General features: G+C 44.5%; 1 long non-coding RNA gene across 1 annotated transcript in view; it reads right to left on the reverse strand.

The window, feature by feature from the left end:
- LOC139062473 (uncharacterized) overlaps positions 1 to 26,686 on the reverse strand; it is a 135,707-nt gene that overhangs the window by 6,674 nt on the left and 102,347 nt on the right. Inside the window, exon 3 of the long non-coding RNA XR_011516014.1 lies at positions 11,931 to 12,016. This is a non-coding gene — a long non-coding RNA (uncharacterized lncRNA). The remainder of the gene's footprint in view (positions 1 to 11,930; positions 12,017 to 26,686) is intronic.

A 26,686-nucleotide genomic window follows, 5' to 3' on the forward strand; every position in this document is an offset into this window, starting at 1 on the left:
AACAGCTTTTCTGGATTTCAACCAAACTCTGCTGCGATTCTGATTTCATTTCATGTTGCACTCATCATTGTTGAACCATTCTTAACCAACATGCTTTTAACTTCCAACCAACAAGGTGAACAAGAACAGAAACAATAAAGAAAATATGCTAATACAAAATCATTTTCTGGTGCAGAGTCAGCAAACACATCTGTACAGCTTCCCGGTACCAAGCCTGCTGAGGCAGAAAAAGCTCCGCATTCAGCCCCGACGTGCAGAAGCTCGTTCTCCTTCAGACTGAAAACTTCATGTTTCTACCTGATGGGGATGAGTGTGTGTGTGTGTGTGTGTGTGTGTGTGTGTGTGTGTGTGTGTGTGTTCACGCTGCTGGTGACATTAGTTTTGCTAGGATTAATGGGTTAATCTGCTGGTGTGACGTGGTTCCACAAAATCCTTTAACTCTTTTAAACTGGCCTCTTACACACACATACACTCGTACTCTCACACACACTCACTCGCATGCACTGAGACACACACAAAGGATGCTGAAAACACATCGGTTTGTGACACTGGCACATTTCAAACTGCTCAGATAGCAGACAAAAATAGCACGCAGTTCAACAGCAAACACACACAGCCTTGGTTCTTTCCGTCGTCTGGTGAGCAAACAGAACCCAGGTGAGCTAAAAGCTACAGAGAAATGACCGGAACATCTTCAGCCCGAGGCAGAGGGCATCGGTCGATAGACCCACGTGGAGCTGAGGCGCCATCTTGTTTCAGTGCCAGACTGAAAAGAAGTGGTTAGGAACCGATCTGTAGCAAGAACTGCTGCACACACACACACACACACACACACACACACACACACACACACACACACACACACACACACACACACACACACACACACACACACACACACACACACACACACACACACACACACACACACACACACCACAGATGTGTTGATAGACACTGTAGGAAGCACCCCCCCCCCACACACACACTGACCAGCTCTCGGTATTGATGAGTGAGCCGGTCCCGCCTGCAGTGGTTCAGGCTGCATGCTGAAGGGAGTGGCAGAGAAAACTGCAGAATGTTAAGTCAGAGTGGTTGAAACCGTCCCCGCAGACACAAAGAAGAGTCCTCCCCGGGCGTCTATCACTTTTGTCAAATGCCACACAGGGAACTGTCTCACAGCACCAGATTCAGCAAGGGGTCTCCTCAGTGAGGTACGGTGGAACGATTTCCCGCTGAGCACATGCACCTGAACACAGCTTTCATGTAAATGGATTCTATCCATCGGCTTGTCGGGATGCGCAATCTCTTGACGTGGAACAGTCAGCAGCTTGAGCCACAAAGACGCGATCTGATAGGAAACTGAGACGGAAGCCAACTGTTAGCTGGCAGATCTTTAAGATGCTTCTGATCGTCACATCTGAAGATGTTGTGGACAACCACAATCATTCTGTTTTGACCAAATCCGTATTCAACTACAGAAATCTAACCACGTGCAAACCTGGTCGGTTTTCCCTTTGTGAAGCTGGGCAGACATCACCCATAGAAGAGGGTTCATACCCACCAATCACAGCGACTGGCTGGCTGGCTCTCCTACCTCCTTGCCTGAGCCATGGGGACACCGTGTACCCACAGCTTTTGGAGAAGCTGAACAATGAAGAGCACCAGACACAGACTCATTTTGTACAGGTTACCTTTAGTCCGTTGAGCTAAGCAAATTGAAATTATTTTAGAGTTAAAAGGAAAACAGGATGATAAGACTTTCTACTGGAAATGGCGACTTAACATTTTTTGAGGTACCAAGGAGGCGTATTAACATTAAATTAACGTTTTTATGCAAGCGTATCCCTCTTAAATGGAGGCAGTCATTCATAAATTTAAGCTATTATTGGTGCTCCTGCTGCACACCACTAAACATTAAATCATTATTATGGTTGAAGGTATTTCAAGGTAAATATTGATAAATCAAGTTAAAGCGCTGATGGTCTGTGTTTGTAGATGAGAGCAGATCGGTGACACTCCTCAGATGAGCAGGAAGGATGATGACATCATAAAGAAAAGGACTTCAGTCCAATCATGGACCAATTCAATGTCAGAATAGCAGAATTAGATCAGCAAATGCATTCACAAGCACTTCAGGTTGGAAAGCGGCCGGTGGACATATTGGTGTCCAAAAGCACAACGAGGATCCATTGCTAGCTGCCCTTTCTGTGTTAGCATGAGCAAGTCAGTGCTGGCATCGTAGAGGGTTTGCTGAGGTCAAGCACATAATGTACAGAGCTGTCATGGCCACGCTCTCAACATTACTCTGTGCTGCTCTCAAGTTGTAACACACACACACACACACACACACACATATCCAGGCCCGTGAGCCAGAGCCCTCACACTCAGATCAGTTTTTATTCAGCACCATCCACTAGTGTTGACACCATCATGGCATTAGCTCCATCTCTTTAGAGCTGCTGATGCTAACTAGCTGTTAGTCTCACTGGTGTGAGGAGCAGGGCAGAGAAACACTCTGTATGTGAGCTGGAGGTGAAAGGGTTAAAGTTACAGTAAGATCTGATTAACCGTTAGTACTGGACTGCTAAAAGAAAATGTGCCAAAACATGCAAACACCAACTCTGAGTCAGAGTTATGTCCTTAACGTGGGCAAGTACATGTAGCTGCTGCAGTGCAGCTTATTGCTGCAAAAATGCTTTAAATTACATTTTTGCACGAGGCAACAATAAAGGCCAGAGGCAAGCAAACAGGTTGCAGCGTTCTGATGGGTGAATCTTGCCTGAATAAAGGCAGACAAATAATTAGATGCTTCAGTGTTAGCTCACAGCCCAGTGCTAAAATAATCAGGCCTGCTGTCATCCAGATACACATCGTCAGTTCAGATACAGAGCTCTGCTCCCCCAACAGCACTCATCCCTGAGGTAAGCACGTGTTAGCTAGCATAGCTAGAGTTCTGCTTCTATGTAACGTAGCACCTTAGTGGAGCCCAGGTGATGTGCAGCATTCAGGCAAGGTGTGAGCCGGTGAGGGTACAGTCAATGCCTTGGCTTACTGCGCCACGGCCTCTTCATACCCCACCACGCCCCTTCTCCCATCGCCGTTGTCGGAGGCAGGAATGTGCAGGAGTTTGTGTTGGCCGTGCGTCCCTCTCAGCTCCCGAGAGCCTAACCCGTGGACATGAAAACACAACGTCACAAGTTAGGGTCTCAGGGACGGAGAGAGACGTGGATTTGAACAGACTGCCCTGCTCCTCGCCCCCTCTGCATGGGTGATATCCAGCATGCTTCTGCACAAGAAAACCCAGATCAACCTGTTAAAGACTTCAGTAGCATTCTTCCAGAAGACGTGCTTAAATTAGGACATAGCTGTGATCAAACCAGTGCACACCTCAGCCAGACACAACATTGACCTGACTCCCCTCAAGTTGCTCTTGGTGTCCCTCCATCCCCCTCCCCCCACCAAAGCTGAACAATGCACCAGTTGCAAAATGCCTCCTGCCATCAGGTAAAGAGCCTGCTGCTGTACAGTATGTCCAAAGATTTCCTGCAGTACCCACGAAAACCTGAATTGGCTAATTATTTACGGTGCACGAGACAAAAGCCAAGCGTGGATGCATCAATTAAAGCTCCGAAATCTGAAGCCAGGACTGCACAGCGTCATACAATCCATCTGGCACCATGACTTGCACGCCTGTCCGACAGACACATCTTCCACCCTGCAATAAAATCATTCAGAGCACGCTCGATGGCTGCAAAAGCACGTCCTCGCTCCGAATCCTGGAGGGCTTCTCCGAGAGAAAAGACCAGCCATCTAACAAAGCTCCACGGCTTCTCCATGCTACCATGGTGGTCTAAATGCTGAGGAAACAGATGGAGAGCTGAGAGGGAAGCGGAGAGGAAGAGCATTCGCTGGTGTCGACTCACCCTCCCCTTCGGATTCAGGATGCCCCCGTTGCTCGGTGCCCTGTTAGCTTTCTGCCTGCTCAAGAACGGTAGGAAAAAAGAGACAGAAAGAATGAGAGGGCTCAGATTTAAACTTACAGTACACCAACAAGATTCCGTTTTTGCTCAGAAGAAGATGATGTTTTACGCAAGCAGAAGACGTATGGGGGGGGGGGGGGGGGGGGAATCTGGTTCGTCCAACAAGCTGCTCAAAGTCAGGAGGAACGAAGGGAAGGAGCGACCGAGAAACGAAAGATGAGGATGGGAGGTAGGAGTGAGCCGGAATGAACCATGTGCACTCTCCTTCTCCCTCTATCTCCACTCCCTCCCACTCGCTTTCACACACACACACACACACACACACACACACACACACACACACACACACACACACACACACACACACACACACACACACACACACACTACACACTACACACAACAGAGCAAGCAGTTCAGCGAGGAAAGTCACAAGAGAGACTTGCTGTGAGGATTCCTCGGACCAGAAAAAGGAACACGGACAAGAAGATAAAATTACCAACAACCAAACAGCTCCGCTACAAACCAGAGGAAAGAGTGTGGAGACATGGACTTCCAGCTGGGGCCACAGCGCCAGCAAGGCAAACCAGTGAGCTAAGGGTGGTGGTGGTGGTGGTGCGGTGGGGGTTGGGGGGGTTGGCATGTATACAAACACACACATTCACACATGCGAATGTGTGTTACGTATAAACTGCCTCTCACTCGACTGCTGTTCCTCACAGTTGAGATTCTGCTGCTTACTTTTTAGCAAACCTGCAAATCCAAGGCAGGTGGGCAAGTAAGGGCAACTCTCTCTCTCTCTCTCTCTCTCTCTCTCTCTCACACACACACACACACACACACACACACACACACACACACACACACACACACACACACACACACACACACACACACACACACACACACACACACACACACACACACACAAGTCCAAGTTAAAGGACAAAACCAACACTCCTGCTGATCTCTTGTCTTGCTCTGCTTTCTCTCCTCCTCACCCTCTTCCCCCACATTGTATTCTCTCTCTGTCACATGCAGAGGTGGAAAGGAAGTAAGACTGGAGAAAAAATATACTCTACCCACCCTCCTCCTCTCCTCCCTCTTCTTAAAAGTCTACTTTTTTCTTTTTCAAGTGTCTTCTTTCACTTTTTTCCCCTCCCTACTTCCGGAGGAGGAAAGACATTTGCAAGCAGGAGAAAGATCATCATTTAATTTACCTCACAGCTGTGATCACTTACAGCCAGAGGCCCTCTTTTCCTCTGCATCAGACCAGAGGTGGAGAGAAACAGAGGGATGTGAGGAAAGAGGGGAGGGGGAGGGATAAGTTGTCCTCCTTTCGTTGTTTTTCCACCTTGCTGCTGTCCATTTTCCACCCATGGAGCAAATCCTCGCTGTTCTTCTGCTTGCATGCAAAAAAAATTGAGAACGAAAAAAAAATCCATTTCCGAAGCAGCATCTTTCCCTCTGTGTCCTTTTATTCTACTTCTCACATGGAGCGGCATCTTTCACACCATTCTCTCTGCACCAGGAGAGGCCTGCAGACAGACCGGGAGAGGAGAAGGGGCCACAGAGACATTGCTACATGATGTGCTTTGGCTTATAGAGGCTACATTTAATCTTTGCTGGCTCCCCTCGGCTTTGGTATGGAGAGAGAGAGGAAGAGAGAGAGAGAGAGAGAGAGAGAGAGAGAGAGAGAGAGAGAGGTTGGGAGGAGGGAGCGAAAGAGGAGAGATGATGGGGGAGGGACAGATGGAGCGAAGAGAAGGGAGTGACGACGTACAACCGGCTGGGAGCTGAAATAAGTGACGGGACCTGAAAGACTTGGAAGGGGAGAAAAAAAAGGAAAGGAAAAATCCCTGAGACCACACTGCCATCTCGCTTGTCTTTTCCTCCCTCTCTCCCTCCCTGGATGACTGATCAGCTGCGCCTGCACCACGGCTGATCTCCGACCCTATCTGTCTGTCAGACATCACATTGTTTCATTCTTTGTTTCATCTCCCTACAGCTGTAGAACACAACACATCTGGATCCACACCTCTGCGCACCGTTCACCCAGCGTCTAACAGGATCCATTTTGAAAACGTGAACTCATGCAAAGCGTGCCTCTCGTTTATCAGCCGCTTTGTGTCCGCGTAGAGCCGGTCCGCGGTGAGGGGCTAATATTAGCACGCTTTGGCAGCAAGAGCATGCAGCAGACAGACTCACGTGCACACTGAGACATGCCCACAGCATGCGGAGAAGGACAGTGAGGTGCAGAAGCACACACAGGTGGAGGCCTCTCGTGTGGGTGAATTATGATTTATGTAAATACTTGAGTTGCTTTTCCTTCTGAAGCTATAAAACAAACTCCATTCATCTGGTGAGTGACAACCTTTCCAGGTAAGTGACAGCTCTGGCACCGCTAATTTACCGCTCTCACTTGGCTCTCTTTGTTATCTGCTGGTAACGGCCAAGAATCGGCCGCTGGCTAGCCAAGTGGGACATCAAGAGAGACCCGGATCTGTCACCCTGTGGCCCACGCAACCAGAAAAACAGTGGCAGTACCATGAATAATCCCACCACACTGGGTCTGCAGATTCTGAGAAGTTGTAATGAAAACACACTGATGTGTGCGTGTGAGCGTGCGTGTGTGTGTGTGAGGGAAAGCTAGCAGGACAAAATGGCTAGACAGCTGAGACTCTGGCAGGTGGTTGAAGAGATTGATTGGCAGCTGTCACATTTAAAACTTCTGAGTTTTGGTGAGGAACATGACCGAGCCTCATGGCCACATCGGCTGGTTCAAACAGTCAAGAATGACCTTCAATGTTTCTGTCCAGCTTTTCTTGACCTTGATCATGAGATTCAGCCGAGACCACGGTTACACTGAGCTGTAACGTCACGTGTGTGACCTGTCACAGGAAGCTTCTCCTTGTGCATCCACTAACGCACACAAGAGCATTAAAAAGCTAGGTTTTATCACAAAGGGTACTGAAGAAGCAACAGATGTGGATCATTTTGTTGTCGCAGGCTGCTCACCTTCACCAGGCAGACCTCACATTTATCTACATGAATCTCAGGTAATAAAGGAAGAAAATAACTGTGTGTCACATTGACTGTTTTTGTTACAGACAACAAAAGGGTCCTTTTTGTGTTAGAAAGATTATGCAGTTGAACCTGAGTTGAAAGCAGTGGTGCTATTTTCACCTGTATTCAATCAGCTTTATAGATAACAGCCACTTCCTGGTCTTTTCATTTAGCCATAGAAGCTTCTGTGGTAATAAAACATCACACACACACACACACACACACACACACACACACACACACACACACACACACACACACACACACACACACACACACACACACACACACACACACACACACATCACATGCATTGTAGAAGACTGTTCCCAAATCGGAGACTCCGGAACACATGAGACCACCAAGAGGGGGCAGTCTTTTGCTCCTATAGTCTGTGCCAGCTGGACAAAACTTTAGTGTGTCGTCAGCATGACACACGTGAGCCCAACGCACACATTCCACTGAAGGACACAGACCATTTCAGTCTGGAGTCTCTACAAATGTTGGAGGAGTAAGAGACAGAATCAGGAGCAGTAATGCAACGAGACCTAAAGAGAGCAAATCAGCCATGTGTCTGGGCACAGTTTCATATTGTGATGTTGAGAATCAGAGAGAATTCCACTTTAAGGTGGGAGAAACAAATCCTGAGACACTGTTTATCTCGCATGCTGATTTCTGTTGCCATGCAGTTTTCCTGTTTCCTCCCTGAGAGTCAAAATATTTCACGTGCCACATTTGACGACACATGCACTTTCTAAATAGTGCGCAACTGCCAGTTGGAAATATTGTGACAATAATTGTTCAGGGTGACAGCTGATTTCACTGCTGCTATCCGAGTCTCTTTTATATCCTCTACTTTGCGTCTTTACATGAGCAAAACCACAGATCCTGTTCATTGTCCTCCACAAACTGATCGGCATTAAGGAGGTTTTCACTGAGCCTGTGAGTGGAAACTGTGTCAGCAGGGTTAAAGGCATGCACACACACACACACACACACACACACACACACACACACACACACACACACACACACACACACACACACAACACACACACACACACACACACACACACAAATTGAGAGTCTAATTCTTCAAGTAAATGTAATAAAACAGGAGTTCAGGTTTCAGGGACATTTCATGAAAAGAGCAACGATACCTAACTTATAAATGTTGATTCTGTTTGGTTTTCAGCTTTTTTGACAGAATTTAAATTTGTCCAGTTTTGAAAATCTGACAACTATTAACAAAAAGAATCTTCTGATCATTAGAAATATAGTAAATAAACTATAATTAGAAATGAACACATTCACCAACAAAAATTCGTAGTGTGTATGAATAATAATACGGAGTCAAATAAGTGTCTTATTATGTGGGTCTTTTCAAAATAGCCTTCCAAAGAATGAGCACCAGTAAAATACTCACACCCACACACACGTGCACACACACACACACACACGCTGCGAGTCAGCAAACAGCCTGGGCTTGTACTGAACACGGTGAGGATCCATTATCTGGTTTTATCGAGCTAATGCAGTATAATAATAATAATAATAATAATAATAATAATAATAATAACAGTGGACTGCTGTGATCCAGCTGTGAGGAGTGGCGTGCATACCTCAGGGAAAGCTAGGAGGTTGTACAGTTATCTCCCAGGGTGTCATTCTCAACTATACAACCTACTACCTCAACCTGGGAGCAAGCAGTCCTGGACAACAGGTCCTCGTGACTCGAGGCCTGAAACCAGAAAACCAACGGGACCAGAAAAGAAACGTGCTTCATCCCAAAATGATCTGGATGTGACATCGGTATAGCTGTTCTCTGAAACGGCACCTTCACACACAGCCGATGCTGTGTGCATGTCCACCTGACATGACCTGATGTGAATAAAACTTCTTCCCTTGAACTGGTTGGTTTTTGTTTTCTTTTTTCTCATTTCTGTCAGCTGCACGAGCATCCAGCAGCTGAGGGAAAAGGTTCCTCTTCACATTTAGGTCCACAATGGTTGGCAGCTAAGTGATTTGATACATATCCTTCTGTTCCCATACTGAAATACATGTACGGATGTTGGTCCCCAACATGATGCAGCAATGGCAGCCGTGTGCGTAACCTGTTGACCTAAAACTCCCAGAAGGTGCCCATCAGAAAAGAAATAACCTCGGCATTAGTAATGTTCTTAACCGATGACGATAAGCGATTTAGTGCACAATTAACCAGAAATATATTTCCACAAGCAGCTTTAGAATATGTGAGGATGGAGACATCTTGTTTTGGGGTGTCTGACAGGTAATCCTGGGTGAAGTCATTGGTAAGATATTACAAGCCTATGGCTTATTAATACTTTAGGATGCTGTTATTTAGATTTAGATTGGCAGCAAAGGCACATTTTCAGAAACACAACGTTTGAGCTGCGGTGGGTGGATTTGCTGTCGCACAAGCAGGATGTTCCAAAGCAGTCAGGTTAGCATGTGTAGGCACCGCGACCGTCCAGAATACCGCGGTAGCACTGGTGCTCAAATGGGTACATGCGTTATGTTTGGTGCACAAGCGCACCTTTTCACGACTCATGTGCACCCCTGAATATAAATCACACGTAAAACACCTACAGTTTCATTAGTAGCTTTAATTATTTTGACATTTCAGAGTAGTCTAATTATGAAATGGAATCAAAATCATTTGTAAAACCAGAATAATATATACACACAAATAATTAGTATTTACTTGAAAAGGGAGTTTGTTTCTTCAAATCAAATCTGTGGGAAACAGTTCTTACAAATGTTTTTTTAAATGTGTTTTTTAGTGTTTTCTTTTTATTTTATTTACCGTTTTTACTACTGAGACATAAACATCTGATTGCTGAATGAAAATGCCTTTCGGCTAGCTCATATTTAAAATACACAGAAGGAAAAAGCGAAGACAAAACCACAGCTCTGGCTGTTCAGCCCGCTCCTCAGTGGCTGCCTCTAAACCATTTGAAGACCAATTTAAATGGAGACAAAAACCTAAAGAAAGTGGCGAGAAGATCTTGGGGAGACACTGATGTGCGGCAGAGCTGGAGTCAAAAATCCTGAGCTTTGAACCACCAACCTTGTTTTTCATGTGAAGTTTTCTTGGTCTGTTCTGGGATTAGTGACAAAGAAACGGCTCAAATGGTTGTTGGAAGCTTGTGAACGGGCCCAGCTGTGCCCGGCTGATGCTGTTGGAGCTGCACAGACGCAGACCTGTAGATGCAAGCTTGTGGTGTCAGTTTACACAAGTTCGGATCTACGGGTTCGGGGCTGCGAGCGGATGACTTCACAAATCCAGATGCCCGATCGGACTGAAGAAATGTGTGTAAAATAATTCTAAAACCAGCTCTGCTTTTGCTTGTAGATCTGCAGTTTTCAGGCCTGTTATCGACTAAAATAAAGTTTAATTCTGTTATCAGATCCTAGTATTTGCAGCATATTTTTATCAGGTAACTTATCAGTTCACATTTCATTTGGTGATTCATCTTCTATATCTAATAAAACAAGAAGGAGCATCATAATGGTGAAGGTGAATAAATTTAATTTGTAGAATAACTAAATCAGTTTCTGATGTCATCGCTTATCAGAACATTCAGATACAACATCCAGGACATTTTCTGATTTTGATTTTAAGGAGCAAATAATTGCACATGCTAACGATGACCTTTGGATGTTGCTACTGCTTTTGAACTTCTCAGAAAAGTCCTTTTAGTGAGTGATCACTGCAAAACTCCTGTGGCATTTTAAGAGGTTCAAATGAGACGCGAGCAAGAAAAAAATGCTTTTTAAAATCAAGTATTTGAGTACCGCTTCATGAAACCTTTCCTGATAGGCTACCCGAATGCAGAAAAAAAACGTCAGAAAATAAATACAGTTTATTTGATTTTGTGTGTTACTAAATTTATAATTTCAAACATTTGATTGAAAGGAAAACAAACCACTTTCATATTTTCTTCTACTTAAAAGAAATACATCACCAAGTTTTTGCAAATAACAGAATTTAATCATTAGAAAAACACAAGAAACTGACATGTACAATGAAATAAATCACATAACTATTAATGATGCTGAGTGTAAAACACACTTCAAAGGATTGGAAAGTAATTACAATTTTAAAGCATGCAAACGTAGAATGTGAACTGCCTTTCATTCATTTACCATCAGCTTAGTTGTTGCTGTGCTGCAACAAACCAGGAAACCTCAAGCAGCAAACGCAAAAGTGGATGGTCCTGTTTCAACTTTCAGAGTTCATCTGCAGTTTTCTTTTCCCCTTTTTCCATCTGCCTGAATTTAAATGAGACGTCAGACTTTGAAGCTGTTGCCAAGTTCCCTAAACTATGTCAGTGGGTCTTTGCCAGGGAGCTGAAAGACACCTTCAGAACGGCCGAACAAAGAGTTTGGAGGGGTCGACAGCACCCTGCTAGCCCACGCCACCACCGCTGCTCCAACATGTGTGTGTAAGGAAGACTCAGGTTAAAACTAAGAGCAGCTAAAGGCCACCGCCTACTGTCTGCACCGAGTGCCGCTACCAAACAGACCTAGCAGCGCCACTCGCACAATCTACCCAGCAACAGAGCCAGCGTGTCGGTGGGAGAAGGAAGAGGGGGTCAATGGATGGGAAGAATGGAGAGGTGAAGAAGAGGCAAGTCATTACCACTTCGGCGTATCTCTGTGATAGTGGATAGCCATGTTGTCCTGGCTAGCAAACAGGTAGTGTTTACGCCAGGCCCTACAGCTAAGCTAATATGCACTAAACATCAGGGACAAATGGCACCATGCAACATAACCAACAGCAATTTTTACAATTGTCAGAATCCGCAAAGTAAATAAGAAACAGACATGCATTACGAAGAGAATGAGAGGACTTACCGTTTTAGCCATACGAGTGCTTTCCAAATGGTCCTTTGCTCTGCTGTGTGAGGCCTTGGCTGCTGTGGTAGGAGCTGTTGCGTCCACTGTAGCCCATCAGAGAAGAGAAAAAATCAGAAATAAAAATAAACCCACGAAAACCGACAAATACAGAAACAAAACCTCCCCAAAATTCTGCTCAACGAGAGGGCGAAGAAAAGGTTAGACAGAGGCAGGCAAAGGGAGAAAGGACAGAGAGTAAAGGGCAGGGAAAAGTAAACCAAAACAAGAACACCCTCGCTTTTTAAAACAATTTGAAAACCTGCCAGTAGTTACAATAAATATAAAAAACAAGACGTTCAGTAATCTTTCAGCCCGTTAATTCTACAAGCTGCTTCGCTGCACTACGAGCAAATGACAAGCAACATCTGTTTGTAACTCAGCCAAGATTCCAGCCTTTCAAAGAAAAAAGAAAACGCAAAAAAATTGGCTTGATTTTTCTCTCTTTTCAGGACTGAACTGTAAAGCTCTCCTTGTCCCTTTGACTCCCTCCCTCGCTGAGCTGAATAAGGCAAAACAGAAAAGAGGAAGGGGAATGTGGAGATTCAGCGAAGGGAAAATGCTGCCATGAAGCCGTCCTCCTGTCACCCCTGAACCTCTCCCCTTTCCTTCTCCTCCTCTCCCTCCCTCCCACCCTCCCTCGTTCATTCTCCTCTCCTCTGCTTCTTCTCCCTCCCCTCTTCCCCATTCAAACACAACAGGGACAGTAGAGTCCAGGTATAGATATTGCCCACTGACTGCTTGTCTTCCCTAAACGCAGCACTACGCTCTACACACACACAAACGCGCACACACACACACACAACACACACACACACACACACACACACACACACACACACACACACACACACACACACACACACACACACACACACACACACACACACACACACACACACACACTTGTCTGTCTGAGACACACACAGCCAGAAGCAGACTCACTGACTAGCACATACACATTCAGGGAACAGCTAACAAAAGTGAACACACACAGACACACACACACACACACGCACACACACACACACACACACACACACACACACACACACACACACACACACACACACACACACACACACACATTTCTTGGAAAGCTTCCCTGCATAAAAAAAACCAAATACCAATCTTTAGTTAGCTTCAGCTCAGCTGCGAACAGAAAAGGAGTCATTCCGGGACTTGGCTCTGGCTTACCGAGGCACAAATACAGACCGTTTCTCCATATGCCTTCCTTTCACAGCTTGGGAGAGGCTCCAGATTTGACTGTATCATTATACTGCAGAAAACTGCCTCGGCCACTGATTTGTTTTTTTAAACCACATTCGGCTGCAGCGATGTGGCCCTGAGAAGCATTCTGCAAAAAACATTTCTTGTGTTTTTTTATCTTGATATTCAAAGGTCCGCTGATGCTGTTCTCGAGAAACCTGTGACAGTGCATGGCCTCTGTTTCCTTACAGGACGTAAGAGGAGGCCGAATGAATCATTCCAACACTTAAAGGCAGCTTCATTTAGAATTCACATCCTTCACTGAGGGGCAGCGAGTTTACACAAATTTAATTCAGACACAAGGATCAGATATGTAATACCACTATTATAAAAAAAGATACTGCAATGACATTTCTATGGTATGGAGCTTTTCAGGCAAACTGGTAAACAAGCAGCATCGAATGAATAATTACCCCCAATATAAATGCATTGGCAGACTGTGGAAAATAAAAACACACACACACACACACACACACACACACATATATATATATGGATCACAGGAAAAACATCAGACATCTCAGTCCAGAAAAGTGCAGTTCTAGGAACAGCTAAGGCGCTGTGCAGAACCCTCAATCTCCCAGGCCTCTGGTAGAGGACCGAGCTTAGAAGGATGAGATCACCCGCATGAGATCGCTGGTGATAGAGTAGGGTAGAATGACTGACCAATACATGTCTCAATTAGTGAACTCTATGAAGACCTCTGCATGCCCCCTCGGCATCTTACTTACATCTTTGTTTAAAAGTGCTTTTCAGTCCATCGGTCCCAGCGTGCTCTCTATAATGAATGCTTCTCTGGTTTCTGGTCAGGTCCCTGCTTACTTTAAGAACGCTGTAATCCGCCTACCTCTTAAAAACCCAAGCTTGATCTATCTCTCCATAGAAGCATCAGAACCATCTCTAAACTACCGTCCACCTCCAAGAAAAGGTTGTGGCTTAACAACTTGCAACTGCTCCACTGAAACAGCTCTTCTTAGGGCCTCTAATGACCTTCTGACTCACACTGATGCAGGGGACTGTTCTGTTCTGGTCCTGCTGGATCTGACTGTAGCCTTTGACACAATTTTTAACTTGCATTTCTTGGTTCTTTTAAAAACACAAAAAATAAAACTTTTCCTTTACCTTATTACCAACGTTTTGGCTACTTCCTGTAGTCATCCTCAGAGCTGTGACAATGTTGGTGATGTCACTTCCTTCTCCGTTTCTCCACGGACAAAAGCTGGATTAGGGACGCCATAGACATAAGGAGACATGGCCATGGAACCATGAACAGAGACAAAGGAGTCTACTCGTTAGATCATGCATGGGACTGTGTCATCGACGAGGAGGGCGCAGGCAGCAGAGGGCGACATCATTCTCTGCTGTCTGCAGATAAACAGAGAAGGAAGGGACGCCTGTAAACATTATGTCATCTGCAAAGAGGAAACTAAGGCACCCTCTTGAAACAAGGTATTGAGGTGGGGACTTCAGCAAACCGGGCTCAGCCCAGAAAGGCTACAAGAATATTAATCCACTAACAGAAAGAGAAGGAGAGGTCAGTAGCATTGAAAACCAGGAAAGATATCAGAGCCGGAGCTTGTATGTGTTAACTTATGGCATCACAAACTGGCTTTGGGTATACAGAACAAGACTTTCATGATGGTTAAGGAGCTGGAGCTTTAGTGTGAAGATAAGCAGAAGTAAAAGAGATACCATGTAGGGTGGGGATACTCAACAGGCAACAAGTTAATAAGAAAGGTACGTCTCTGCAGCTTCAAGCTGCAGGGAAAGTTCTGATTGTTGTTTGTGTTTATGTACTTAACAGCGGTTCAGATTACCTGGCCATTATACCATACCATACCATAGTTTATTTATATAGCACGTTTAAAACGCAGCATGGGCGCTGCCCAAAGTGCTGCACAGGCTAAAACAAAACGCGACCATTCTAAGGAACTAAAACAGAAGATAAAAATACCAGTCTAAAGCAGATAAAACATGATGAATACTAAGAACACATTAAAATAATAACACAATAAAACACTTAAATGAGTCACTGTCTAAAAGCCAAATTGTAAAAATGGGTCTTTAAATGAGATTTAAAAACCGCCAGTGACGGAGCCTGCCGAACTCCAATGGGCAACGAGTTCCACAGCTTTGGGGCAGCATGCACAAATGCTTGTTCACCCCATAATTTGAATCGCATCCGCGGCGTATACAGCAGCAACAGGTCAGCCGACCTCAACGTGCGCATGGGTACATATGGAGTGAGCAGGTCAGAGAGATAGGGAGGTGCCAGGTCGTTGAGTGCTTTAAATACAAAAGTCAATAACTTAAATGGTACTCTGAAAATGACAGGGAGCCAGTGAAGATGTGCCACGACGGGTAATATGGCTACATCGGTGTGTATTCGTCAAGAACCTGGCAGCAGTGTTCTGGACGACCTGCAGCCGATTCAGGGCAGAGACCGGAACACCAACGAGGAGGGCGTTTGCGTGGTCAAGGCGAGAGGTAATGAAGGCATGGATGACTGACTCCAAATGCCTTTGTTTCAGGATTTGTCTGAGGCGAGTCAGGCGGCGAAGCTGATAAAAGCAAGACCTCACTACGGAGTTTATCTGTGGGGCCATTGTGAGTTCAGCATCCAGCTTTACACCGAGTAATGAATTCCATTGGTAGGTGGGCCGTGAGGGGATTCTACTGATCACCTGCGAAGCTTCAGTAATCATTAGGGAAGGATAGGGTCACCTGCCACCACCTTGCCGTGTCGTCTCTGGAAGGCTGCCTTTCTGTGTCTTGGCCCATCACTTGGTCAGATTATCAATGGGAGCCTCAGCACAGGTGTTGTCCCAGCTGCTTTGAAAGCAGCAGTTGTTCCGCCAACCCTGAAGAAACCTGGTGCTTGCCCTGCCTTTTACATCAAAACTGCTTGAGAAAGTCATTTATCAGCAGCTGGTCTCACATTTAGCTGACTCTGATCTGTTTGAGGTTTTCCGATCAGGGTTCAGGTCTGGCCATAGCACAGAGTCGGCTCTACTGAGGGTCTTCAGTGATATCTATCTATCACTAGATCAGGGTACATATGTGGTGCTTCTGTTGTTAGATCTGACAGTAGCTTTTGACACAGTTGACCATGCAATTCTACTTGATCCCTTGGAACGATGGGTTGGGATCAAAGGGTCTACTCTGGATTGGTTTAGATCGTATCTCCACAACAGGACATTCAGTGTTAAACTGGGTGATGTTTTTTCTTCTTGGGAGGGGCTCCGCTGGGGGGTCCCGCAGGGATCGATCCTTGGTCCTCTTTTATTTGCAATTTATCTGCTACCTCTGGGGTCAATCTTTCGTAAACATGGCCTAGTGTTCCATCTCTATGCTGGCGATTGCCAGGTTTACTCTCCATTGTGTCAGGAGAAAGGTCTCTATCCAGTCCTTTGTGTCCTGTCTTAACGAGGTAAAGTCTTGGCTAATGGCCAACTATCTGCATCTGAATGAGGGAAAGACAGAGCTTGTTGTTTTTCACCTCATCAGCAGGGCTGTGGGTCGTAATGTTGAACTTGGCCATCTTCCTCCCTACTCAAAACCAGTTGTCACCAGTTTGGGGGTGAAAATTGACGCTGGACTTCAATTTGATGTTCACATCAACTCTGTGATCCGGTCCAGCTTCTTTCATCTGAGACGCCTTGCAAAAATCAAGCCTATGCTGTCGAGAGCCCACCTGGATCAATTACTCCATGCTTTTGTAATTTCTAGGTTTGATTACTTCAACTCTCTCTATGCAGGGTTCTGTCAGTCATCACTGTGTCGCCTACAGGTTGTGCAGAATAGCACAGCCAGGTTCCTGACTGGGACCAGGAAACGGGACCACATTAGTCCAGTTCTGGCCTCCCTGCACTAGCTTCCAGTCTGTTATCATTCACACTTTAAACTCCTCGTCTTTGTTTACAATTTCTTCCAGGGTGGTGCTCCCCACTATCTAGCCACGCTCCTGAACAGACATTCCCCATCACGCGCTCTGCGCTCCTCTGACCAAGGCCTGCTCGATGTCCTTCGTTCTAGGTGTCGTACTCGCGGGGACCGGGCTTTCTCAGTCCTAGCACTGTCACTCTGGAACCAGTTGCCACCCTCAGTTAGGCTGTCCCCATCTCTGCCAGTCTTTAAGAGTCGCCTAAAAATCCACCTCCTCCGCTTGGCGTTCCCTGAACGTGTTTGAGTTTGGCCCTCTTTTATGTTGATTTTATTTCCCTGTTTTCATTGGTCTCTTTATCCCTTGTTTTACCCATTTGTTTCTACTTTAATGTTTTACCTTTCTTGCACAATTTGAATTGCTTTTATTTTCGATTTATTCATCATGTTTCACATTTCTCATGTACCATGCTCAGCGCCTTGGGCTTCCCGACAGGGTCGCAGAAGGCGCTTTATAAATAAAGCTTTGATTGATTGATTGATTGATCTGGAGGAGCATGACTGAGAGAAATAGCCTCTTTATTTTTAACCTAGGCACAGTCTGTCAGTAACGAGCACCATGTTCAACAATAGTATGGTCCATGAGTAGGTTTGGCACTGAGTCACCTTGCATCAAAAGTCAAGGTAATGGAGAAGGAATTTTGTGGCCCATCCCAGAACGACCCCATGGTCTCCTCTGTGCTTTTAGAAGATGTGGAATGTGAGTCGCTTTCTCCAAATCAGAGCAGGGTTCTCAACATATAGAAGGTGGAACAATCTTTCCACGTTGGGACTGAGGTTTTGCTCCAAGCACAGGAGCTAAAGTATCATGCTGTTTTGTTCACAAATGATGGTAGAGTGGAGCATGAGATGGTCTGATGAATCAGCGTAATGGTTGTAGTAATGAGGGTGAAAGGAGCTTAGCCAAAAGGCAGAGCCGAGAGAGTTTAGTCATTGGTGTATTTGAATGAAAGCTGAAAGCCCTGAATCTTTGATGAGAAGTCCTAATGGCTTCAAACTGGTCAGACAACTTTAAAATCCCCTTGGATCATGTTTTATTGAAGCTATGACTGCGGGTTGGAAATCAACGATGAAGTAAGATTATAGTAACTCAATATAAAGACACAAGCTTGAGTTTGTCAGTCATATTGCATAACCAAATATTAGCCTTGGCTGTATTATTTCTTCGTATGAGACCTATGTTCAGAATAGATGATGATGTGATTTAGGGTTAGTAGAATCTCTAGAAGAAGCTGAAGTTTTTGTCTTTTTGTTAAGGATCTTTAGGGAATAGAAGGTTTGGATTGCTGATTATTCTTGGGAGTCCGAAGAAAAGTTCTGTAGCGTTCTGTGTCAAGATTAAAGTGTGGAAAATGGGTCAGCTGTTGGTTTTATGTTCAGTACCGTCTCTTTACTAGTTACTCCCACCTGCCTGTCATCTCCCAATCACCCAAGGTCCCAGTTCCTCCTGTATTTAAACCCTCCCAGTTATGTGTTCCTGTTCTGTTCATGGTTTCAGTGTCCGTGTGCTTCTTATTAAAGACCTTTTGAATGTTCTCATCAGCCTGCCTTTCTTTCCCCTGCAATTGGATCCTCCCCTCGACCGCTCGCCTCACCTGCACCCATGACAGAATGAACAAACCAACTGAAGAATCCAGCTGGGAAATTCTTCCATGGGAGTGCTGCTGCAGTGGCTCACTCCCAGCTACCAGCCGGCCTCCCCTCCTCCATCGCCGCCTCACCGCAGACGCCGCCACCAAGCCACGGCTTCAGCGTTCTGCCCTGCCCTCCCGAGTCTGGATGGGAGGTTGGGATGGGAGGAGCAGCAGGACTACACCCGCTTCGAGGGCACCAGGCTGGCCGTGTGCTCTCCCAAAGTTAGTCCACGGCGTTGGGAGCCAGCCCAAGCCCTACCATCACCTCAAGTGCCCGAGTAGCGCCGCGGGCGCGGCAGCCCCTCCTGACGTCACCCCCAGTTCATCGGTGGGTCAGACTCCAAAGGGGGCGGTAAGGACATCCCATGAACGACGCACTCGGCCTGGCGACAACCCTCCCGAAGCCTCCTCCCAGTCCCTGGGGGCTACGAGGGGGACCAGACAGCAGCATCAAGCTAGCAGTGTTGTGCCGCCTACTTCAGAGGCCCCTGCTCTGCACTCCTGCTTTGAACCCCACCCTTAGCTGCCTCCAGTCCAGTCAGCACCTCTGTTGACTCCAAACCGAGGTAACGAACTTGCAGGCAACCCAGCAAAGCTCGCTTGCCTCCAGGCTGAGCTGGTCTGGCTCCGACAACTCATCAGCCTCCAGGAGTTCCAGATGGAGACCTTATCTGCCCTGGTTCTCCAGGAGCCTGTCCAAGAGGCTTCGTCTCAACCCACTGAGGCAGTCCCAGGCTTCCTCTCTGAGGTATTCTCGCCTCCTCCGGAGTTCCAATCCCTGGCCTGGCCAGCCTTCTGCCATCCAGCTCCCAGTGGCCCAGTCATCTCCCGTCCAGCCATCTCCCATCACCTCCTGCGTCCCAGTCGCACCCGTGACACATATGTGCCTAAATTATTTTTCTTCTTAGTCCATATTGTTCTTCTGTTTACCTGCCTGGGCGTCAGGGCTTGCCGCTATAGCTAAATAAAAATAAATAGCTGCATTAATCCTCTTTTTAACAACGTGACTTTGCACCAAAGATGAATAACTATAAAATAATAAAGTTCACAATCCTAAGCTAAAGAAGCTCCTAAAGACATATGTTCCTAAAAACAACCAACAAAAAAACAAAGATCCAGTTACCAATTATAAACAACAAATACTGGCAGAATATCATTCAAAAGGCTGTTCATGGTCTTTTTTAAAACAATCCTCAGAGCGTCCTTATGGCCTTGACTCCCTGACATCAGTGCAACCGCTAACACACAGACAAGTGGAATAAATGTTCCCTTAGGGAGTAAGAACAAATGCATGCCTTAACTCTAAGCAGACCCGCAGTAATCTTTCTGTAATGAAATTTGACTTTGCTGCGCCTTAAGCTTGATTCTGGGTCCCTGGGACGTGTTTGCTGCAGTTCTTGTAATTTGTCAGATGGCTTCACTTGCGCATGAACCTTGTTTGTTGCCAGTTCAGAGATTCTGACTGATGCACCTGATGAACTCACAGGTGAGCTGCCTTCACAGCATCTACGCATCTTTATTTTATTTTATCAGTGTTAATGAATGAAGCGGATCACATGTCTGAGAGAGGCAGCATCCTGAGTCCAATTCGGTTTTAAGTCAATCGGATTTGCTGAGGCATTATTTTTAGCTTTTTAAAAACTGTTTACTGCTTGCTAAGAGCTCATTGCTTTCTGAGAAGTCAGACGGAATATCACCTCGCTCCAAAATCCTGTGCCTGTACCCTTTCCATCTTCTCGCCTTTCTCCTCTCCCTTTATCTGATATTCTGCTCACGCACAACTGCGGCAGCCCTCCTCCAATCGCTGGCAATAATCCACACCTCAGACCCCCCAGACACACTGTCTACTCTCCCACAATGCACCTCAACTCCAAAACTTTCCCAGACACATTTGGCCTTCGCTCTGTAGCTCTATCTCTCCCCCCTCTACTGTCCCCTTTTCTCATTTCATCTCCCCATTGTTCCTCATCGTTCATTTTTATTTGCTCTGCCTCCTTCTTTTTCCAACTCTGTAAACTTCCTCTTGATTTCTCTCTTTTCAGCTTCTGCCTGTTTGAATAAAGTATCTCCTAATTTGTCCCAGAGTCCGTCAGACAGGAACCAACCAATCACAGTCATCCTACGGATACTGGAGAGCTAAACCCAAATGCCACTAATGTTTAGGCTTGTCTTTAGTTTCATTTAATTAAAAAATATTTAATTTCTATCAAGTATATCAAAAGTCACCATGCATGTTTAATTAATGTGGAATTAAATTGCATTATTGCCACCTTCTCTGTTGAATAAAAAATAAAAATAATACGATTTCTGATTTATACCCTTGTTTTACTTGGAAATCATGCCTCTGTTTTCCTGCAGGCTGCAAGTATTACTTTGTGTGTTGACATTTTCAAAAATTTACAATAGAGATTTTTTGCACAAAATAATTGTCTACCTCTAACTAAAAAATGTGTTTTCTTAAAAAAACTATTTGTTTCAATGTTCTGCAGAAATGCAGCGATGAAAGAAATGAAAAAGCCAACTCCACTCGGGTTACCTCGAGACAGCAGAGCATCTTTATTGAGAAGTTTTACAATCCATTCTAATCAATTTCTTCTCTGTTCAGTAGATGAAGGCAGAAATTGGATCGAATTATTATCTAAAAAAGCCTATTTCATGACATGAATGTCCAGTTTTAATGCCTCGAGCCTGTTGTACGTTTATGAAGAAGCAGAGTAATAAAAGATTTGCATCACTTTAGAAACAAGGTAGACGCAACAAACAGTAGCTAAATGTTTAATTGAGGAATCAGAATAAAAGCCTCTGCTGAAGTTCCCTCCAGACTGAAGTCATCATTGCGATTTTTTTTACTTTTATCTTCACTGGAATGTCCAGCACCTTAACATTTTTCAACTGCGCAATCACAAATTTATTGCATGGTCACTAATTTATTCTTTGGCAGTCAAGTCCAAGAAAAGAAAAACCCTCTCTGCAACGACCACTAATCAGCATCTGTCGGCTTGGACTGGTTTTCTCTCCTCTGACGGCATTTTCCTCTTAAGGGTTTAACGGTTATCTGGGTTCTTGTTTGGCTCCAGTCTCGGGAAGCTTTCTGTAGCACTAGGAAAAGACAAAGCTAAGACGACTGAAATGAAGGCTGCAGGCAAACGTGATGGGAAGTTTAGCGTCAGTCCACTTTTTAAATAATGACCCATCCAAGGTGCCACTTAGCGAGGCAAAACAATGATTCATTTTATGTTTTTTTTTGTTGAGATTTTAAAGTGAGGGAAAATTCTGCTCATGCTCAAGGTCACCAGTCCGACACAGGATTAACTTGCCCTCACAACACACGTATCTGTGAATGTAGTCAAAGATGAATCTAAAATAAAATCTAGTATCTAATGAGACATTCATTTTCTGCATAGCTGACACAAGCAGCCATGTCTATCTCATGTAACTGAGGCAGCATTTCACACAGCAGCCACAGGAAAACAAGGAAAATGAATGTGTTAAACAATGACACCTTGCATGCAGTTGAGGATTAATGTAAATGAAAGTTTAGGTGAAGGGCAGGACACTAAACTGACATTTCAAATTTGATTTAGGCTCAAAAACGATCAAAATCTACAATATTGACACAGAATGAGTTATTTTGTCACGTGCATCTATTATGTCTGGATGTAAAGTGAACTTTCACCTGCAGGTTAAATTTAGGTGTGTTGTGTAAGGTGCTTTGATTTCTGATGTTTAAAAAAAGTTTAGTTCCACATTTTAACATTGAATTCACCAAAAGAAGACAACAGCCTTTGTGTGTGTGTGTGTGTGTGTGTGTGTGTGTGTGTGTGTGTGTGTGTGTGTGTGTGTGTGTGTGTGTGTGTGTGTGTGTGTGTGTGAGCGAGCGATGTGAGCTAAGAAGAAGCGGTCCGACACAGCAGCTGTACATCATACAAGATCTATTTCTATGGCTGTCTGAGAAACTGTGATTAACTGGAGCCAAAAGAAAATAAATGGGGGCCCAAAGAAGCAGGAAGACTCATCAGATCAGAGAGGAAGTGAGATAGTCTCATTGCAAGCTAACTCCTTCACAATAAAAGCACACCAGCAGTAGTGAGATGTGTTTGTTGAGAACATATATGGAATTAAATAGTACACTAGAAAAAAAAAACTACATTGCAATGAAGAAACACCGGAAAATAATCTCAGTCAGACTGAAGCAGATCAAAGTAAACACGCAAACTTACAGCAAGTAATTAAAACAACAGATGGAGCCTTAGTGGCCCATGCACCATCACCAATAGGATATTAAAGTGACAAACACTACTATCATTTGACATTTAAATGAATAAAAATGAGAAATATTGTCAACTTTTGTTTTATATTTGAAACAAACATTTAAAAGAATTAAGTTTTCTTCTCCAATGTTGACACTGGGAACTTTATTATGCAAAGATCTGTAGTTTTTAATGCAGAGAATTAAAGGCAGATATTTATGGACTGAAAGCAGGAAACTAATCACCCTTTTGCCTTTTTGTTCAAATCTGACAGTATCCTGGATATATATGTATATATATATATATATATATATATATATATATATATATATATATATATATATATATATATATATATATATATATATATATATATATATATATATATATATATATATATATATATATATTCTGGATATGCTGCAGACTTTAGGGCAATAAGCTGTTGCTTAGATGTGTTTATTAAAACAAGATAGGTTTTAGAGGTTTAGTTAAAGCAGCATCACACTTTAGGCTATACCAGCCACAACAGTCTGATTAGACTCACAATGAATTCAAAATTTAATATTTGGAATGAAAAGAGGCCGATCAGGGAGTCTTTTGTCTGCCTTCCTTTCTGCCATTTTGTATTGCTGCCTCCTCCTCTCCACTGCCCCCCTCCTCCTTTTATCCCCCCCCCCCCCTCCCCCCCGACTCTCTGCCCATCCTGCCAACTTGCCCCCCCCACATCCGTGTCCTGGTGTGACCCTGCCTGGTCTGGTCTGAATCAGCGTCGGTGCCCCTCTGAAAGGGCCGCAGCTGGTGCTGCTGCTGAAAGCCGAGCGTCATTAGCAGCTCGAGCTACTGCTCTCTGTGTGACAAAGACGTCTTAATAAAGGCCACGGCTCCTTCTCGCTAACGCTCCGTTCTCTAACGCTACATATTAATGTTCTAAGTTTCTCTTTTTAAATTCTTTTTCACCACACGGGCCCCAGCGCTGCAGAGATGACTTATCTGATGCTATTTAGTTCAGAAATGGCTGCAAAACTTCTAAAATCACAAAAGTCGTCAAAAACAAGCATGTCAGCCATTTTAGAATGGAGCAATGAGAAGAGCTCCTCTCAGTCCAATCAGAAGTCACAGGTTGATAAAGACCAGGAAGTGGCGGGTGTATGCTTGCAGCCGATTGGACGGTGCGACAGTAGTAGTTGCTAGCCGATGCTGGGTGAAGGCAGGGGAGCTAAATCAAAGGATGCTGAGCAGAGCGGCCAGCCTGGAGGTTCGTTAAGGCTTCATGAAAATAGAACAATTGGCCAGTTGTTTTTAGAGAAGGTAATATCAAATTTATAGACTTTAATTTTTGAGTAAAAATGTATTATTATTACTTAGAAGATTGATTTTGATGCTTAGATTCTATTACTGCTGCACAAATCCTCCCAAGCCTTCAGATCTTACTGGTTTCCTTTTGATAAGCATAAGAAAAGCTTTTAAATGAAAACCAATTTGCTCAAAGTGCTTTTCATAGATTAGGTGTTGCTTCAGCACATCTGGAGGCAAAAATCCTCATTTATGTTACACTGACAAGACCAAAACACAGAGGTCAGAGTTCAAACTAAAACTAGCCCATTCCCTCTAATAAACCAACCTTTATACAAAATGTTTTCTAAAGAACCTAAACTGAAATGAGAAGATTAATAAATGTGTGTTTGGAATGATGTGAGAACGAAGTCCACGCATAGGTCAGACTTTTACTTTCCAACCTCCGAATCCTTTCTAAGGGTTTACTATGGTGAGGTTTTGTATCAGAATAAAAAATGTTGTCAACAAATTAGTAATTTAAATACAAAATTATTGGATAGCTCAAAATAAACATTATGCGCATTAACACAAAATGTTTAGAAGATTAAATCGTCACAGACTGGACCCAGAGGAGACCGGTTCAGTCCCAAATACCAGGCAAAGTCTGTCTAATCAGCCGGCAGAATGGTGACTTCTGGGACAAATACTGAGATTTAAAGGCTGAGAGGTGGATAAACAGAGCAGAAGGGCCTCCTCGGCGTGAGCTAACTTAGTTCACATCTCCACAGGTGAGCCTTGATCTGCTTTTTTTCCAATTACTCCAAGTCAGGACAAACCTTTTAGTTTCATGACATCGTGTTTGTAGAATTCCCAGCATTTCCTGGCTACCAGGCACACACACACACACACACACACACACACACACACACACACACACACACGCACGCACACACACACACACACACATATATATATATATATATATATATATATGTTTACAAAATTCTATCTTCTCTAATTAATGGTTTTAAAGATTGATTGACAAATTAAAAGTAAAGGTTTTTCGTCAGTGTCTGACCTGCTTGCTTTGAGTTTTGCCCTTTTACGGTGTTTGGGAGAACTTGACGTAACTGTGTCCTCTTTCTGCCTTCGTCTGTTTTCTTTTTCTCTCATCCTGTTATTTTCATTTATCAGTTCTTCATGAAGAGAAGCCGCTGTTGAGCTGACAGCCTGGCTGCCTGCCATTCGTTACTCTGCCAGTCGATATCTGTGGCACCACACACACACACACACACACACACACACACACACACACACACACACACACACACACACACACACACACACACACACACACACACACACACACACACACACACACACCATCGCCACACCAATACCCATCATGCATTTGTCAGACAATGTCTGGGTGCTGCTATGAGATGAATGCAGGAGAGGAAATCGGTACTTTTGTTCTACGCACGTGTTTAGGATTTTCTCCAGTCACTCCAATAGACTAACTGCACAAATCGAAAAACACCATACTGAAGACTTGTTGAGTTAAATGTTCAGATTTATAGAGAAAGGCAAATTTGTTGAATCAAACAAATCCCAAGATAGAGAAAATAAAATTCCATTAACTTTTGGTGGCATTTGCATTCTTCATGAATAACAATACTGAGAAGAATTCCACAGCTCTGACTGTGAGGCCAGCGTTGACCCGGGCAGAGCGGCACAAAAAGAAATGTCTGACCATCGCCACGGAGAGACGCAGCAGCAGACTGAGCTGTAGCTTGGGAAGAAACCGGTGCAGGATTGGATAAAACACAACCTTTATGACCAATCCCAAGGGCACATGTGTCGACATTAGAGGTGGGAAAAATGATCAATTCTAAGATGCATCGCGATTCAGCCGTGCATGATTCCGCATCGATGCAGCAACGTGACATAATAAGATTCTCTCCCTATGTCTATGTCGGGGGTCGGCAACCGCGGCTCTGGAGCCGCATGCGCCTCTTCCATCCATCTGATGCGGCTCTCTGTGCTTGTAAAATAATGAATGGATATTTAAATAAAATGCTTTATATTTTACTGCATTAATTTTACATTTGTATGCCAATTCTAAATGTAAAGATTGTCTGCGTAAACCTGAACAGTTCCAACCTGGTCTTACTGTGAGACCGGGTAGACGCGTCACGCTTGTGCGTAATCATAGGCGTGTTCTGAGCTGACGAGGATGTGAGATTCTGGGATTTTCCTCAGCTCCTGGATGTGTCGCCACATTGGAGACAGGAACAAGTGCTATTCAGCCAAAGTTTCATAATCAGGGAACATTTTCTAAGTG

The sequence above is a fragment of the Nothobranchius furzeri genome, chromosome 13 (genome assembly GCF_043380555.1).
Source record: "Nothobranchius furzeri strain GRZ-AD chromosome 13, NfurGRZ-RIMD1, whole genome shotgun sequence".
In the NCBI taxonomy this organism is placed as follows: domain Eukaryota; kingdom Metazoa; phylum Chordata; class Actinopteri; order Cyprinodontiformes; family Nothobranchiidae; genus Nothobranchius; species Nothobranchius furzeri.